Below are 15,602 nucleotides of genomic sequence, written 5' to 3' on the forward strand. Positions count from 1 at the left end.
ATCTGATTTAACAGAAGATAGCTGTTTTTTAACTACTTATGCATTCATTCAGTTTGTTTTGTAGTTGAATTGTGAGAAAATTGGTACAGATATAGACATAAAGTTGAAAAATGTGAACATTTTCACATATTTCTGTTTGATACTGTGCAAAGCTCAATTAATAGTGGTTTTTCTGTTTTCTAATCCTTTTATTGGAGGAAATAATGATTTACAATGCAGGTGTTTTCATATGTACAGGTTTTTATCATACTACACTCCCCACACACACAACTTGTCATCAATCCCACAACAGGACACTGTGTCTTCAGTCCTCTCTCACCCTCCCACCCCAACATCTTCTCTTTGGAGTTCTTGGAACTACGGTCATTAGCCATAGCTAATTAAAGTTTCACACTTTAATTCCCCCCCCCTTTTTTTGCCTCCAGGGTTATTGCCATCTATGTATCTTCTTTGGTTAAAAGTTTATAAAGGGCATGTAGATAGCATAATGCTTATGCAAAGAGACTCTCATGCCTGAGGCTCCAGATTCCCAGGTTCAATCTCCCTGCACCACCATAAGCCAGAGCTGAGCATCTCTGGTAAAATAATAATAATAAGTCAAAGTAAATAAAAATTTCAAAAATAATATTAATTTTTTTAAAAAGGTTATCAAGATACTTTCTCAATTGGTTTTTTTTTTTTTTTTTTTTTTGTCAGAAACAGCTTCACTTCCACCATAATGGTCAAATCTCAGAAGATGGGAAGAAGTACATATCTCTTTCTTTTTTTAATTGAGATTAATAATTTATAGTAAATACAGTTGTTGGTACATGTGTAAAAGTTCTCAGCTTTCAAAAAAACACTCTCACCCCCAGCCTAGATCCTCCTCTTCCACCATCATGTACCAGAACCACCAGAAAGCCCACCCACCCCCAGAATCCTATACTTTGATGCTATACACTAAACACAGTCCAAATTTTACCCTGTGTTTCTCGTTTCTGTTCTTATTTCTCAGCTTCTGTCCATGAATGAGAGAGTTTATTTCATATTCATCCTTCCCTTTCTGGCTTATCTCAGTTAGCATGATTCCTTTAAGCTCCATCCAAGATGAGGTGAAGAAGGTGAATTAATCATTCTTAATAGCTGAGTAGTATTACATTGTATATATATACCACAATTTTCTTAGCCACTCAATGTTGTTGGACACCTGGGTTGTTGTTGTTGGACACCTGTTGGACACAAGTTCTGGCTATTAGAAATTATGCTGCTTTGAACATATGTGTTCATAGATGTTTTTGGAAAGGTGTATTTGATTCCTGAGGATATATTCCCAGGTGCAGTATTCATAATAGCCCAAGAGTGGAAGCAGCCTAATTGCCCAGAAACAGATGATTAGATAAAGAAGTTATGGGATATATATTCCATGGAATACTACTCTGCAACCAAAAAAAAGATGACACTGTGTCCTTTAGGACAAAATGGATGGAACTGGAGGTGATGATGCTTAGCAAAATAAGAGAAAGGCAACTATGAGATGCTTTCACTCGTGTGGAATCTAGAGAACTGATACACATGAACTTGCAAAAGAAAGAAAAAAACAGAAGCAAGCAAACTGTTTATAAGAGAGGGTGGAGATACAGAATTCTGGTGTTGGGTGTGGTTTGGAGCTATACACATTAATCTTACTATATTGTAACCTACTATTAACCACAAAAAATTAAAAAAAGAATAAAACTCAGGGACTGGGGAGATAGCAAAATGGTTTTGCAAAAGACTTTCATACCTGAGGCTCTAAGGTCCCAGGTTCAATCTCTAGCACCATCATAATTAAGCTAGAGCTGAGTAAAGCTCTTGTCTGTGTCTCTGTCATTCTCTCTTTCTGTATCTCTCTCATTAAAGTCAATAAATAAAATATTTTTAAAAGATTCTTTAAAAATTAATTCAGTAGGTGATTAGGTGATAGCTTATTTGGTAAAGTAACACTTAACCATGTGTGAGGACCTAGGTTCAAGTCCCCAGCCATCTACACATAGAGGAAACTGCATGAGCAATGCTGTGTTATCTTTTCTCTCTGTCTCTTTCTTTCTTTTTCTTGCCTGCTATCTGGAAAAAAAAAGAATAAGAAAATCAGCTGAGGGATAGGGACGCACCATAATTGTTCCGCAAAGGACTTTTGTGCCTGAGGCTCTGAGATACCAGGTACATTCCCCAGCACCAAGATAAGTCAGAGCTTAAGCAGTGCTCTAGTCTTTCTTCTTCTTCTTCTTCTTCTTCTTCTTCTTCTTCTTCTTCTTCTTCTTCTTCTTCTTCTTCTTCTTCTTCTTCTTCTTCTTCTTCTTCTTCTTCTTCTTCTCCCTCTCTCCCTCTCTCTCTCCTTTCTCTCTGTGAGTATGAGTTTGTGTGTGTGTGTGTGTGTATCTCATTGAGATAAAATAAAATATTTAAAGGAATTATAATAAGGTAAGAACAGAATAGTCACACAGGTACAAAGTTCCAGTGAAATCCTGGTGAGAAAATAATATGGGTTAGAGAGATAATGTCATCCATAGTACAACAGATTTCCATGCCTGAGACACCAGAGGTCTTAGGTTCAAAACCCAGCACCATCATAACCCAGAGCTAAACAGTGCTAAGCAATAACTAGGAAGAGAGGGAGGGAAAGAGGGAACCAATGGAGCTTTGATAGTGATTGTATTGAGTCTGTATATGGTTTGGGGTAGGATGATTTTTTTTAAATTTTTATTTATAAAATGGAAATATTGACAACACCATAGGATAAGAAGGGTACAATTCCACACAATCCCTACCACCAGAACTCCATATCCCATCTCCTCCCTTGAAAGCTTTTCATATTCTTTATCCCTCTGAGAGTATGGACTGTAGATCATTATGGGGTGCAGAAGGTGGAAGGTCTGGCTTCTGTAATTGCTTCCCCGCTGAACATGGGTATTGGCAGGTTGATTCATACTCCCAGCCTGTCTGTCTCTTTCCCTAGTGGGGCAGGGCTCTGGGGAGGCAGGGTTCCAGGACACATTGGTGGGGTTGTTTGCCCAGGAAAGTCAGGTTGGCATCATGTTAGCATCTGCAACTTGGTGACTGAAAAGCATTAAGATACAAAGCAGAACAAATTGTTGACTAATCATGAACCTAAAGGTAAGGATATTGCAGATTAAGGTTTGGGGGTTTTTATTTTGGAAAAAGCTAGTAGGTCTATTTTAGGTATATTCCAAGGGGCTAAAGACTTTACTAGTTTTTGCCTAAGCCTGGCACCTGATAATGCAGGTGGACTCAAGGTATTATCTGGAAGATGGTGTCATAGTTGGAAATAAGACTAGAAAGCTGGATGATTATTTTAATGATTTTAATTCACCCAACCCATAAGCATGGAATATCTTTCCATCTCCCTATATCTTCTTCTATTTCCTTTAGTAGTAGCTCATACTCTGCTACATTAAAATCCACTTAATTGCCTTATCTTTTACTCATGCTTGATATTGTAGAATCATTCATCTATATGGAAAATAATGGTTATTCTGAATGTTATCATTTCATTATATATCATAGAACCACATTTTGATAACACCACTAATCTCATGTGAAGAGTCTATTATTAGGGAGCTGTAAGACTCAGAAATTGATCCATTTTTCAAGGTTCTCAGTTTTCACTTGAACGCTCATTTTTTTTTATTATTGGTAACAAATATTTGATTCTTCATTAGCCCAATGTAGAACAGTAAAGAAATCATTATGTCTGAAATAAGTTTTCAGATGATAAAGTAAGAGTATTCTTTCAGCTCTGCTTTGGTCCTGATGCTCATTAGCCTTGTGCTTTTATAACCAACGGGACTTTCTTGTTGGCCCTTTCAGCTACAACTCCAAAGCTGAGATCAATGGGTGTAAAGTGCCACACATGTTAAGAACTTAGCCCAACCATGCAGGAGTGTCTGTGGAGTGGAATGGCCCCAAACCAGCTATGAATGCAAACCAGATGAAATCCATTACCCATTTCCTACCCACATATGAGATGAGGCTGAGCGGTTGGTTAATAAGAGAGAGTAGGTGCCTGAACAGTTTTAGGATTGTCAACCTGGCAGTAGGAACAAAAAGAAAATTCTTCCTCCCTATCCCAAGTCAAGTGAGAGCTCCTCAGCCCAACTCCCCCAGACACTCTAGGAGAGGCAGGGCATGTATATCCTGAAGCATGGCTGGCATAGAATACAGTGTTTGATTTTATTTATTTATTATTTTTTTATTTAAGAAAGGAGACATTAACAAAACCATAGAATAAGAGGGGTACAATTCCACACAATTCCCATAACCCGATCTCCATATCCCATCCCCTCCCCTGATAGCCTTCCCATTCTCTATCTCTCTGGGAGTATGGATCCAGGGTCGTTGTGGGCTGCAGAGGGTGGAAGGTCTGGCTTCTGTAATTGCTTCCCCGCTGAACATGGGTGTTGACTGGTCGGTCCATACTCCCAGTCTGCCTCTCTCTTTCCCTAGTAGGGTGGGGCTCTGAGGAAGTGGAGCTCCAGGACACATTGATGGGTTCATCTGTCCACAGTGTCTGATTTTTAAACTGGGAGCCTCATGCTTGCAGGTTTTGCCCTCAAAGTTGAGCTCTTTCCACTGGCTTGTTTTCCTAGCATGTACTGGTGCAGTAGAATGGGGCTGGGGGTGGGGTTATTACATTATGTATTAGGTAAGTTTAGGTGACAACAAGCTTAATTTTATCAGGCATTCTAGAACTTACACACTCAAACAAAGGGTTTCTCTTTGAAAAGAGCCAAGTCAGAAGACTCTACTGTTCTTTCACTAAAATTGTCTTTATTCTAAATACCTGTGAAACATCTCTTTAGGAATTGCTTCCTGAGTTTATGGCTCCTTTTTCAGTATCTTATCCATTGATAATCTTTGTACTATAATTGTGGGCTGGGTTTTTTGAAATAGTTAAGTGTTATTTGAAGCCAAGACAATGATGTGGATAATTTCACTGAGACATCTCACGTGAGGCAAAAGAATATCCCAGATTATGACTATGAAGTGGATTTCTTCCATGATTTTTACTGGCATAAAAGACAATTCCAATTTAAATATCCAAATGACTGTGAGTCATGACAGTGTTATTTGCAGCACAAAATGACAAAGTTGAAGTCCAGATTGTAACAATCAAATTATTTCTGATCTCTTAGTACAACAAAACAGGTGATTGCTGTCAGATCTTCAGGACAAATGCCACTCATCTCCTGTTTTTGCCAGTTCTAACTGAGACATCCTGGCATTTGGGTCTCATGTTGTACCTTTATTTTTATTTTTTAAACTATATGATTTTTTTTTGGTCCTGAGAAATGAAATCATATCAAAATCTCCCTTTTTCAGACAAAACAACAAGCACAGTTGTTGGACACCAGTAAAAACTCTAGTTAATTGCTCCCTGAGGACCAAGTGAAACAGTTTCACATCATTAGAAAAAAAATGAAAATAGTCATTTTGAAATTCAAAGTGACTATTAATGATCAACAAAATCATCAGTATGTTCTCCATCTGCATTTAAAGTCCCCATGAAAAGATTCTCACATTGGCTTTCATTGTTCTGTCCAAATTTGAAATTTCCAGACCCTACCAAAGCCTGCTGGACAACCTCTTAACTCCTTTCATTCCTCAGAGTTATCAGTACTCATTGATCTATCCCAGACCTTCATGCTTTGCTGTAGGAAGTATGTTTCAGTGCCTCTGCTGACCCCATTCCTGAAATGATCTAAGGATTTCTCTGCATCTTGAACACCAATCAGAACCACCTCTGAAAAATCAGACCATAATTTCATCAAAGAGTTAACTGGTGTTTAGAGCCATACAGATCTATTCAGTATTAAAAAAAACAAACATATGTTTAAAATTGACATTTGGACCAGTTTTTGCATCCATTAGATCCCAGATTTAGAAGAATTGCATGTGATTAACATTACGAAACATAAACACTGTGTTCTAGTGACTCAAAAGAAAGCCAGGAAATTTTGTATTAAGGCATCATTATATCTTCAGAATGTCCCATTGTGACTCTTATAAAAACCTCCCAAAACTTACCTTCTTCAATAAAATTCAACTTTATGAAGTTTGAGCCTAAACTTGTGGTGATGCTTCTTTTCCATCCACAGCTGCTTCATTTGCAGTCTGGGTCATTGGCTGAAATCTTTGTTGCCCCCACTGCCTTTGAATGCAGCTAGTTTTGTAGTAGTCACAGCCATATTTCAATTCCAAAGAGGTTATAAGTTCTGATCTGCAAGCTTATAGACCATCATAGTTAGATGAGGCCTTAGCAATCATCCAGTTCTGACAACTGGGAATACTGAGGTTCCAAAAATGAGCCTACCTGGTCTTTGGTTCCCCCCACCCCACCCCATGGATATCAAGATACCAATCCAGAGCATCTTAAAAAAAAAAAAAAAAAGGAATTTGGCTCAAAACTATGAACAAAGGAAGAGCCAGATCTGTCCTCATCCATGAGAATCAATAAGACCAGAAGTAACATAGATCAAAATGGACAAAGGAAGTTTTCCTAGAGTCTACATTCTTGTCTCTGAATCTGAGAGAGGGATGGAGGGAGGGAAGGAAGGAGAGAGAGAGAGAGTGAGAGAGAGAGAACCATTACTTCACACCTGAAGGGTAAGATAATAAGCTAAAATCAGTCAATTGGACTTAGAAATAATCTTTTGTGATTATCTTTACCTGACTATTCATTTTATTTTTAAAAGGGGGATCAGGGACCATGCAGTGGTACACCTGGTTAAGTGCACAAGGATCCAGGTTCAAGCTCCCTACCTGTAGGGAGTCCATTTCATGAGCAGTGAAGCAGACTTGCAGGTGTTTTTCTCTCTATGATATCCCTGTCCTCTTTAATTACAGGGGGGAAAAAAAGGGAAAAGTGGCCACCTGGAGCTTCATAGTGCCAGCACCAAGCCTCAGCAATAACCCTGGAGGCAATAAAATAAATAAATAAATAAATAAATAAATAAATAAATGAAAGCAAAAGTCAGACCTCAAGATTTTAGGAGCTATAACAGTGTAATAAATACTATCAGCTTCATATTTGGCCTAAAACTGTATTACTTTTACTACTTTTACTGGCCTGTATTTCATTATATGCAAAATGTAATTTATATGTCGAGCAGTGTGCTGATGCTTGGCAAAATAAATAAATAAATAAATAAATAAAGCAAAGCAAATGTTTGTTAAGGTTGGTTAAGGTACATGCCCAGGACCATATAGCAAAGGCAAGATCTGGAGTCTTTCTTTTTTTCTTTTTTCTTTCCTTTTTAAAATCATTTTATTTTATTTATTTGATAGAGAAATTGAGAGGAGAGGGGGAGATAGAGAGGGAGAGAAACAGAGAGACATCTGCAGCCTTGCTTCACCACTCGTGAAGCTCCCTGTAGGTGGGGACTAGAGGCTTGAACCTGGGAGCTTGCACACTGTAATGTGTACACTTAACCAGGTGCGCCATCTCCTGGCCCCTCTAGAATTTTTCTGACTCAAGTTAGTGAACCTATCATTCAGTGCTCCCTTTGGAGGATAAGATGCACTAAACATTTTTTTTTTTAATTATATCTTAGGATTTCATGTAACTTCTCTATTTTGTTTTCTAGCTTTGAGCATTGTAAAGAATTCTGGGCTGGTAATAAAGATGTACTAGAGACTCTCAGTATATAAAAAAGAGAATTTTCTCCCCTTAAGCTCTCAAATTTTTATTGAGAGTTGTATTGAGTCATAGAACTAAATTAGGGCCTTTACATGTCTGAAGGGTAAATATTGCATATTGCATGTCTTAGGGAAGAGCCTTATGAAATCCAAAAAAGAGGTGAAAAATAGAGAAAGTTTCTTTTAAGTGGATATGTAAAAGCTTTCTAGAATTAAAGTACCCAAAATATATTTTCTTGGCTTAAATTTCAATAGGAAAAATAAATAACATAACTAATACTTTTTTAGTGCTTATATGTATATATTTAATTCTCACAATAGCCCTATGAATTTAGGATATTATGAACTTGATTATCTATGATGCTATTTGAGTCAAAGAAAGATAAAAGTATTTACCAAGAACTGCATAGTTAGGAATTAGATGGTAGACTAGAAGTTCAAAGAACCAGGATTTCTGTATTGCATTTTCAGATAGTCAGAAAGAATATAGTCTCCATTTCTGCGGGCAAAGGGGAAAAGACCACATTTAAAAAAATAAATATTTTATTTGCTTATTGGATAGAAACAGAGAGAAATTGAGAGAGAAGTGAGAGACAGAGAGGGACACCTGAGTCCTTGCTTCAGCACTCCTGAAGCTTTTCCCCTGCAGATGGGAACCAGAGACTTTAACCTGGGTCCTGGTGCATCATAACGTGTGCTTTCTACCAGGTGTGCCACCACCTGGCCTCACATTTCCAATAAAAGTGCATCTGGTGGTTGGGCACGTGTTTAAAGATACCATAGGTAAGACTGAGCTTGTTGCCATACAGTTGAATAACTGGACATCTTTCCCTAGAAAGTCCCTCTATGGGGTTTTAAGCTAAGAATATTAGCCATGAATTCCCACCATTTTAGCTACATGTGCACTAAGGTCATTTTGCATACCAGGTCCAAAATGAAATAGATAATGACAACAACTAGAACATAGGGAATTTATAAGTACCATTGGAGAGTAGAACTGTAGCAGAAAGATCTGATGCGCTGCATGGCAGTAAGAGCTTAGAATATGTTGTTTCTTCTCCTTCCCAGTCCCCAGTACTTGGAAGGACACAGAAGAGGAGATTCTAGTGTTCTCTCTTCCCCAGAGCACAAACTCTTTGTTTTTCCCATTCTCCTCAGAGTAAAATAAATAGCACCCTCCTTCTGAAGTCTCCCCTAATTGCTCTAATCAGAATAATAATTTACCCTACTTCTCTGCATCCTGAGTAAATTTTTGGGAGTAAGGCAGATTATCATTAATCAGTGAAATGGTTGTTGATGCATGTGTCACTCACCTGAGTATCTTCTAGCAAGTAGGACCTACTGCCTTGTGCAGCAAGAGTACAATTCATGGCCAAGTTTGTGTTATACAAATATATGTTTGCATTTTAATCTCGGGAAGATGTTAATTATAAGCATAGCATAATTATGGAAACAAAATCAAACTGCATGTGAAGATATGAAGGATTTTTCTATGAACAGAAGTATCAGTTGCTAACAGTTTCTCATATTAGTTTCAGAAACCATCTGTGCATATGCAAAAATACATTTATGTTGGCATAAATCTCTTTAAATACCGTGTCCTATAGACTGCCTTTTCCAATTAATGTATCTCAAACATATTTATTTTCTCTTTTCCTTCCTTCTTTCTTTCTCTTTCTCTTTCTTTTTTTTTCTTCAGGGTTACTGTTGGGGCTCAGGGCCAGCACTATGGATCCACTACTCCTGGCAACCATGTTTTCCATTTTGTTGGCTAGGACAGAGAGAAATTGAGAGAGAAAGTGATAGGGAGAGAGAAAGAGTGACACCTGCAGACCTGCTACCTGCTACACCACTTGTGAAGTGTGCCCCGCGGCAGGTGGGAAGTAGGGGCTCAAACTAGGATCCTTTAGTGGGTCCTTGTGCTTACTACTGTGTGTGCTTAACCAGGTATGCCATTGCCCAGCCCATCTCAGACAAATTTCCATCTCTGCAAATATTTCCACCTCTTAGTAGTCTAATGCTATGCCATTATTCATATAATCCTGCACTTATTCATGAACATTTAATTTGTTTCCATTTTTCTCTTATAGCAATGCTATAATTGATATATTTTATCATTTTATTTTCTCAACTATTCATCAAGATGTACTGCTTTCTTTCCTTTCTTGCTTTCCCTCTTTGAACCAAGGTCTCCCATATACATGATTTCACTACTCCAAGTCATTTTTGCATTCAGATAGAGGAAAAGACACCATAGCACCAGATCTTACTCCAGTGCCATATCACCTCCGAAGTGGTGCCAGGGTTCAAATGAGGCAAGGCATATGCCCCACTAGGTGAGATAACCTTCCGCTCATATTGGTTTTTTTGGCCTCTGCAATATGCCATGGGAAGGATAATATATATCTGAGTAATGGCCCCACTCTTGTGGCATCTATATTACAATAGCAGAAATATATGGAATAAATGAGGAAGGAAATATATAACTGCAAATAATAATAATTGCTGTTAGGGAAATGAAATGTTTTAATGTAAAATGGGTGGTGTGATGGCGTATCTGTTACCGTATGCAAAGACTCAGGATTGAGCCCCCTTTCCCCGCCTGGAGGCAGGGAAGCTTTAGCAGCGGTAAAGCAGGTCTGTAGGTGTCTATCTTTCTCTCGCCCTCTCTATCTCCCCCTCTCCTCTCAATTTCTCTCTGTCCTATCAAATGAAAGTAAATTTAAAAATAGAAATAAAATAAGAACAATATTTAAAATATATAAGTAAATAAAAATAAAGTTAACCAGGACAGTTACCTAGACCTCAGAACCAAGGAGAAAATTTTGAGAAATTGACATTTAATATGCGACCCAAAGGTGGTAGAGCATTTAAGGAATAATAAAACGTATTTTCAGAGTCCTAGGTGGGGAGAAACTTGGTGTTTTCAGGCAAATGAAAAAAGTCTAGTGGCCAGGAAGTGGCATACCTGGCTGAGCACACACATTATAATGAGCAAAGATGTGAGTTCAAGTCCCACTCCCCACCTGTGTGTGTGTGTGGGGGGGGGAGATTCACAAGCAATGAAACAGTGCTATGGGTGTCTCTCTTGTTCCCTTTCTCCCTCCCCCTTCACTCTCAACTTCTCTCTTTCTCTATTCAAAATAAATAAGTAAATAAATATTTCAAAAAGCTTATAGTGCTAAAAAATGATAGATGTAAGAGAGTGGCATGAAACAATATAAGGGAGACACAGAGACCAGTCATGAAATTTCTTGTGAGCCATAGTGGGAAAACTTGGGCTGGAGCAGGAGATAGTTCACACAGGGGAGCACTCACTTTACCATGTGCGTGTAGAGTCCTGAGTTCTTTCCCTCAGCACCATATATGACAGATGTTGTGGTATTTCTTTCTCTCTTTTTCTCTGTGTCTATTTTAAATTCTTCGGGGGGGTAGGGGCGGTGTACCATCTCTGGGGCTTCATTGCTACAGAATGACTATTTTAAAATTTATTTTATTATTGGTTTAATAATGATCGGCAAGATTGTGGGATATGAGGGGTACAGTTCCTACCACCAGAGCTCTGGATCCCATCCCCTTCATTGAAAGGTTCCCTATTCTTTATCCCTCTGGGAGCATGGACCAAAGTGGGAGGTCTGGCTTCTGTAATTGCTTCTCCACTAGACACAGGAGTTGGCCGGTTGAACCATACCCCCAGCCTGTTTCTATCTTTCCCTCGTGAGGTAGGGCTCTGGGGAGGTGGGGTTCCAGGACACACTGGTGAGGTTATCTGCCCAGGGAAGTCAGTTTGGCGTCATGATAGCATCTGCAACTTAGTGGCTGAAAAGTATTAAGCTATAAAGCATAACAAATTGTGTAACAATCAGGAACCTAAAGATAAGAGTATAGCAGATGAGTTGGGAATAGGACCAGAAAGCCGGATGAGGTCAGAGAGAAGCTCCCAAAAAGGGAAAAGGATGCAAATATCATTAACTGTAAACCCCATCGATCTGACCCCCCCGCCCATGTCTATTCGTATTTAGCACAGGTGCCTGTATAACTTCTGCATCCCTGTCGACCTGAGATTACATGCCATGTTCATAGGTAGGAACATTCTAGGCTGCATTCATTTCAGGACCAGTCTTCCTCGAGTGGCAGAGTATGTGGACCCAGCCTCCCTTTGGAGATTGGGGCAGCTTCTACCATTGTTACTCTACATTGAAGGCAAGGTCCTGTAGAGGCCCACAAAAGGGTTATGATGTTGTTTCTGTTGGAGATGACCAGTGGTGGTGTAGAAAGGGGTCTATTAAAGGTCTAGGTCCATAATATCTGTGTGAAAATTGCAGGATTTCTTTACTAGGGCCCCGGATGGTGTGGTGGCATGGTAGTGACCAAAATGGCCATCATTAAAGTGTGCCAGTCTCTTGCCCTAACCCAGCCTTTGTAGAAGAATGACTTTTCTTTTTGGATAGAGTGACTGTGTCAGAGAGATAAAGGGAAAGAAATCAGAGCACAGAAACTTCGTTCAATGTGGTAGATCCCAGGCTCAAACCTGGGTAGCATACATAGCAAAGCAGCAAAATATTCATGTGAGCTATTTTATCAGACTTCTATTTTAATTTTTTTAAGTATCACCCTTTTTTAAAATAAGGTTTTGTTTGATATGAGAGTCGATACTTCTGATCTCCTCTGAGGTGTATGAGAAGCAACTGGAGAATTTCTTCCAGGGAATAATGTGATTAGATACAAATATAGATATCCTTTTTTTTTTTTTTTTTTTGCTTCCAGGGTTATTGCTGGGGCTTGGTTCCTGCACCATGAATCCACGGCTCCTGGAGGCCATTTTTCCCCCTTTTGTTACTGTTGTTGTTGTAGCCTTGTTGTGGTTATTATTGTTGTTGTTGATGTCATTCATTGTTGGATAGGACAGAGAGAAATGGAGAGAGGAGGGGAAGACAGAGAGGGGGAGAGAAAGATAGAGACCTGCAGACCTGCTTCATCGCCTGTGAAGCGACTTCCCCTGTAGGTGGGGAGCCAGGGGCTTGAACTGGGATCCTTGCCGGTCCTTGTGCTTTGCGCCATGTGTGCTTAACCTGCTGCACTACAGCCCGACCCCCACAAATAGATATCTTAAAGACTAATAAGCTTCTGTGTATAAAATAAATTGAAGTGGGACAAGGATCAGGTTAGAAAGGAAACTGTTTCAGTAGTACAGGCAAGATGATAAATAGTTTGGGCTAGACTAATGACTATTGAGTTAAATAGGTTGAGGATGCACTTAAAATGTAAAACTGGATGGATGTGGAGATTGGGGAAGAGAGACCTAGCAACTAATGAGGGATAGAGTCACATTCACTGTCAAAAGGAAGGCTGGAGAGAATAAGTTTTGGAGAGGAGAATGAATTAACATCCTTCTTTGAACTTGAAAGGTTTGGGATACTTGTGAGACATTCAAGTGTATTAATCACAAATCTAGAGCTCAAAGGAGATCTTTGGACTGAAACATGTAATTTTGTCAGTACTATTAAAGCCAGGCAAAAGCACGAGTATTAATAATGCAGGAGAGAAACAGCATGAAAGATGATGGAGACACTAGTGTTATTTGGGGGAAATAGCACATCCAACTGCTACAGAAAGACTAGTGTAGGGAGCCCACAGTACATAGATTAGATGATGTGAGAGAAAGCAGAACACAGGCTGTGGTGTATCTGTTTGAGTGCACATGTTACAATGTGCAAGGAATGAGGTTCGAGCCCGCGGTCCCCACCTGCAGGAGTAAAGCCTTGTGAGTGGTGAAGCAGGGCTACAGGTGTCTCTCTGTTTATCTCCCTGTCTCTGCCTACCCTCTATTTCTTGATGCCTCTATCCAATAAATAAAGATAATTTTAAAAAATTAAAAAGTAAATAAAGTGGAACACTAAAATTAATTTCCTATATTGCTTAAAGCATAAGACATGGTCATTGGTTGATAAGAAATGAGTGGAGAGGAGGATTTGACTAGAAAGGAAATGTACAAAGTAATAATTTCAGATTACTAGAGCAAACTGGAGTCCGGCGGTAGTGCAGCAGGTTAAGCGCACATGGTGCAAAGCTCAAGGACCGGCAGAAGAATCCGGGTTTGAGCCCCCAGCTCCCCACCTGCAGAGGAGTCACGTCACAAACAGTGAAGCAGGTCTGCAGGTGTCTTTCTCTCTGTCTTCCCCTCCTCTCTCCATTTCTCTCTGTCCTATCCAACAACGATGACATCAATAACTACAACAATAAAACAACAAGGGCAACAAAAGGGAATAAATAAATATATATTAAAAAAGAGCAAACTTAGTGAAGAAATAAGAGAAATAGGTTTTCTGGCAGCACTGAGAGCAGATTTGAGATGAGGTCATATTTAATGTGAAGTCTGTCTGCCTGATTGTGCTTTTATCTAATTATATTCAAGTGCTTGGGTACAAAATTTAAGATGAATGGTTAAGGATGTCTTTATATTGTTGTAAGTCTATAATAAAAAACATCTAGAAATAAAAATATGGAGGCATAGTGCAAGTGAATTTTAAATATTGATACCACTTTCAATGGATACATATATATATGGAAAGGTTTAAATACTGTTTTCATTCTTTCTAATCTCTTACCACAGCAAAAATAAAAAATACCAACTAGATGATGTTAAGACAAGTAACTCAAACTTTTTAGAAAAGACTAATATATCTTTTGGTTAACATTTTTATTAGTTATTTAATAATGATATCTTTTTGTTAACATTTTTATTAGTTATTTAATAATGATTTACACAATTGTAAGTCTATAGGGTCACAGTTCCACAGTGCAAAGTTCTGTGTCTTTCCCTACCTAACATTAACCACCACAGTTCTCAAAAAATATTTGAGACAGTTAAACTACTTTATTGGTTTGTTTACTTATTTTGCAAGATCATATGTTTCAATTCTCTGTATTCAACAGATAAGCCAAAACATCTGATAATTGTTTTTTACCTCTTTATTTACTTTGACAAGTAAATCACCTCAAGTTCCATTTATTTTGCCCAAAGGACACAATATCATCTTGAAAAAAAAATTTAGTATTATTTAAGATGAGAATAAAAATTTACTTCCACAGTTCATCTTGTGTGTAAGAGGTTGTTTTTGCCTATGTGTTAATTGAGTAATAGTTTCTTTATTTTTTGGGGGGAGCAAGGTAGAGAGAAATGAAAAGTGACTTATCTTACCCTGAATATAGCCAAAGATATCATGATTGAGCCTAGGGTGTATTGCAAATGTTTGCGGTTATTACCAATGATTTTTCATAATGTCTCCCCACTGTGCAAACCTCTGTCAGGAAAACAGTGGTTTGGCTAGAGATTATTGGAATTTGCTGTAAGTGGGGTAGAACTGTCAAATTTATATGGCTATTTCTCTTAAAGTATATATGGTTTTTCCTTTTTCTCTCACAGTAACTGTAAAGCTCATTTGGGGCTATTTGGAAGCAGCCACTTGGCTCTCTGTGTTTTAATGTATGCACAGCACATTGCTCAGAGGGACTGTACTTCCGCCTGACACATCAGATGGGAAATTGAGAGTGCTTTGGTCTCACAATTCTTTCTGGGTGTCCATATTTCCATAGTCCTCTCCTTTCACTTACCAGTCAAAGGTTATTATAACTAATTGGGTGTCTGTCCTCCACTGACTCTCACAGTTTGATCTGCACACACTTAGCTCCACTGATGGAATCACCATGTGGTCTGGGGAATGAGTGTTGATCAAAGTATAGTCCATCCTCTTGCTCTCCAAATTTTTTTTTTTTTTACTCCAGCTCTACCTCCAGAAATGCCCTCTAAAACTCACAACATATATATGAGAAAGAGAGAGGCATGACTCAGAAAATGTAAGCATCTAGAATTATGATTCCTAACACACAGCTTTCAAAACTTAAGTGCGTTGAATCAAAGCCAATTA

General features: G+C 38.6%; 1 protein-coding gene across 2 annotated transcripts in view; it reads left to right on the forward strand.

Annotated features, from left to right (window-relative positions):
* The window catches only part of HPSE2 (heparanase 2 (inactive)), a 707,067-nt gene that overhangs the window by 626,255 nt on the left and 65,210 nt on the right, over nt 1-15,602 (forward strand). The gene's annotated exons all lie outside the window — the stretch shown is intronic.

Source organism: Erinaceus europaeus, chromosome 14 (assembly GCF_950295315.1).
Source record: "Erinaceus europaeus chromosome 14, mEriEur2.1, whole genome shotgun sequence".
In the NCBI taxonomy this organism is placed as follows: domain Eukaryota; kingdom Metazoa; phylum Chordata; class Mammalia; order Eulipotyphla; family Erinaceidae; genus Erinaceus; species Erinaceus europaeus.